This window comes from Gasterosteus aculeatus, chromosome 7, assembly GCF_964276395.1.
Source record: "Gasterosteus aculeatus chromosome 7, fGasAcu3.hap1.1, whole genome shotgun sequence".
NCBI lineage: Eukaryota > Metazoa > Chordata > Actinopteri > Perciformes > Gasterosteidae > Gasterosteus > Gasterosteus aculeatus.
In genome coordinates this window covers 29,654,962-29,658,521 of record NC_135694.1, presented here as the reverse complement: position 1 = coordinate 29,658,521, position 3,560 = coordinate 29,654,962, and the positions used below count along the sequence as shown (strand labels likewise).

At 47.4% G+C, this 3,560-nt stretch overlaps 1 long non-coding RNA gene across 1 annotated transcript; it reads left to right on the top strand.

Annotated features, from left to right (window-relative positions):
• The first annotated feature begins 323 nt into the window (after window positions 1–323).
• Window positions 324–1,784, top strand: LOC144410373 (uncharacterized). Its single transcript, XR_013468403.1, has 2 exons — window positions 324–797; window positions 895–1,784. It is a non-coding gene; the product is annotated as an uncharacterized LOC144410373 (long non-coding RNA).
• The last annotated feature ends 1,776 nt before the right edge of the window (window positions 1,785–3,560 follow it).

Sequence of the window (3,560 nt, the reverse complement as noted above, 5' to 3'; positions counted from 1 at the left end):
AGTCTAAATGTGTGCGTCCGTGCTGGCCGGTGGATCAGTGTGAAATGCATAAAAAGAAGAGGTTTCCACTGTTACATAACCCGTTTCTCTTCATTTCATTTCATTACCGACCTCCACCGAAAAGGTCGACACTAACAACTACTGAACTTTGCCCCAGTAAGTGTCCTCTTAAATGGAGAGAGAGAGGGGGGAGAGAGACACAGAGCAGTGGTGAGTCAGAGAGGACAGAAGAAGACCACTGGAACAAGGATCTCCCACTCAAATCCGGTACGGCTTGAATTTGCAGTTAGATGATATTTGTGTGAATAATGAAATGTAGATATGCAGATAGAACGAGGCTATTTGCCTGTTTGATGTGTGCATTTAGAGAAATCTTTGCATGTACACGGACGGACGAGTTAAACATGATGGGTAGCATCATCTCTGACTGCAATGTCCTGTTTCACTTGCTTGGCTGAGCTTATAATCGGGACTTGATGGTGAGACTCCGTTTCAAGGAGTTACTAAAAGCTTTAATCAGTTAAAGGTCAGAAATATTTCCTCCACTGTCTGAAAATACTGCATAGAAAATATTGTGAATATATGATTTTATCTCCGAGGGAATAATTCAAACACGATTATTTTTCTTTTTTTTCCTCCCTTAAATCGCAGGCGAATAAGTGTAGGTTTTGGAAATGACGGCACGCTACAGAATTTGAATAATCTTCTTTCAGCTCCTCTGCAGAAGGCACCTGAAGTTCGTCTCCACAACTGAAGGATTCTTGTCTACATTTCGAGCCCAGGCCCGTTTGGCCCCGGTTGGTTCATTTAGTCCAAACGCAGATTTAAAAAGGAGGAAAAAGCCCTTTCCCGGCATTGGTGCTTAAATGCTGAACGTTTTGGTTTGTTTTGAAGGATTCTTTAACGGGACCTCGGTCTCCCCCTACTGGAGAACTGATGAAACCACAGGGACCGTCCCGGCTGCAGCGTTCACGTCCCACAGAATGAACCGGGACGGACTCCGACACTCTCCTGATCTCCTTTAACCTTCTCTAATGTAATGCGTTGACTTGCAGGTGCCTTAGTGCCACCAGGCGTCGCGGGGACTCGGGACATCGAGGGGGGGGGGGGGGGGGGGGGATGGAAGGCAGCGGCGGGTCAGAGCCTGCGCCTCCCGGCCCCGGGGGGACATCGGCCGCGCCGGGGCATCTGCTCTCCTCGGGCCCCCTGGACAAGTGGCACCACCAGGCGGACTCCGTCCTCACGGCGGCCCGGCTCGCTCGCAGAGGATGGACGGAGGAGGGGACGAAGATGGCATGGGGGCCGGACCCCTCGCGTCGACCCCCCGCCTCCGGGTCAGATGGGAATCGGGCCTCGGAACGTGGCGCCGTTGGCCCGAAGGAACCCGGGGGCGGACGGGTTCGGGACGCGGAGACGGAAGCCTCGTTCTCGGCGGACAGACGGGCCGAGGGACAGACGGGCCTCCGCGTCGTGGTGTCCGTCCGCCGCGCCGCATGCAGACAGCCGAGGAGGTTCAAGGCGCCGAGACTACCGGTCATCGCTGAGATGTAGACCGACGCCGCCGTCTCCTCCAGAGGGGACACAAATGTCTTCCTTATGATAAGAGTACTAGAATCTGTAGAACTTATTTAAACTGACTTTTATGTAAAGCGACCTCACAAATATAACCGCATGCTTGTGTGTTCCTGTGAAAACTAAAACATGTGTATTTACTAGTTAAATGTTCAGGCAGTAAGTGTTGCCATTCTTCATGTCAGGTAAATAAATATTACATTTGGTCTCAACTGTTCTCAAAGTTAATGAGTAACTCCTTTGAGGCTGTATTTTCCGACTGGTCTTAGTGGATCCACGTATCAAGTCCATGTTGACCCGCTGCTGGCAGAGATCACAGAAGTCAAAAACGAGTCAACTCCAGCTCTTCCTCGCTGAGCCGTCCATCTCGCGCCGGCGTTCCCCACAAATATGTTTCAGAATCAGGAATCCTGTTCCCCCCTCTCCCCCCTGTGGAAGGCGAACGTACACCGTGTTGTGATTTTAACCCGTGACACGCCTCTGATCTTCCTTTCAGCTCCATCCCTTTTTAATGTGGAGCAATTAGTCTCAAGGGGATGTGAGGTGGCACAGTGGAAGGAGCCGGGCCTGGTTACCCAATCCCATCACTCCCATCACTCCCATTACTCCCATTACTACCATCACTGCATCGCAAGCCAGACATAGAGAGTTTCCTCAGGGTCTTTAAAATAAATTGGAAAGGAAGAGCCTGAAGGGACTGGCTTTCCATGGGAGCTTTCGTCTCCAGAGAAAATAGAAAGTTTCACGTTTTAAAAAGGGGATTTCAGGGCGAACTGCAGACTTCTTTCAGTAGACAGTTTTTCCAAAAATGTGAAGTACGGTATGATTTTGTTAACGTGCATGTCTCCCTTTGATGTCAAAGGACGGACAGCCAAATTAACCGTTTGATTTGTTACATTTTTGGTTGCTTTCTTATCCAACAGCAGGAAGGACACGGGGTCTTTCATGTCCTCGTCCAATTCTTTTCCCATTCTCTTTTAAATTTCACGTCATGATTGTATGTTAGGTTGCTGATAAATTGAATATAGAAGCAAAGAAAACATCGTTGGAAGAACAAAGTGGGGATGAGGTACAAGGAAATGCAATTTTGGCGAATTTGTATCATCTAAAAGGTCACGCGCTATGTGTGTGTGTGTGTGTGTGTGTTGTCGAGGCCCAGAGCTTTGGTCTCTGCTGTTCCTAATTGGCCTTTAGTTTCCTGGTGGGGATGTGAGGGATTCAGCTCGTCCCCCCCAAAGCTCTTTGGACTTTACTTTGAGTGTATTTTCAAATAAAATGTCATTCTAGCAGACAGGTGCCCCCAATCTCCAGCCGGAGGCCGACTGGGTCCGTCAGCACAAAGCAGCCTGGTCTTCTGAACAAGAGAAGAGGGTTTCATCTTCTTCCCGTTTCCCTTTTTCCTACCAGACCACCTGTCGCTCTTTACTGCAAATATTCCTCCGCCTCTCTGATACAAACAAACACACCAACACAACAAATCCTGCCAGTGTTGGAAGAACAGAAGGGAAAAGAATTTAAAATAAAAACAGCATTTACTCATTTGACTTAAAGACTGTACATTTTGAATCTTTTACAGGTTCTTATATTTCCCAGGTTGTGTTTTGTCTGAATATGAATGTCATGGTTTATTTAACCTTTTGCAGACCAGCTTCTTTTTTGGCCTCTTCTCTGAAAACGGCATAACAAGTGTAATAACACTGTAACTACTACCAATTTCTGATTTTTGTGGGGGGGGAGGGGGCTGTAAGTGCTGTAATGTGTGACAATCAGTTTATATGTTACTACTGAAAAATATGTAAATATTATGGCACTGGTTCTAACCTGGTTCTGGCTTGTTTGTTCCCCATTTAGGATCTGCTAGTCACCAAAGCGAAACATGTGTAAACTTTACAGGGTTTACTGGTCATGGGATTAGTCGATGAAGCAGGACATACATTTATATATATCACAACACGACGACGTACTCATGTTAAATGATCTTTCTTAAT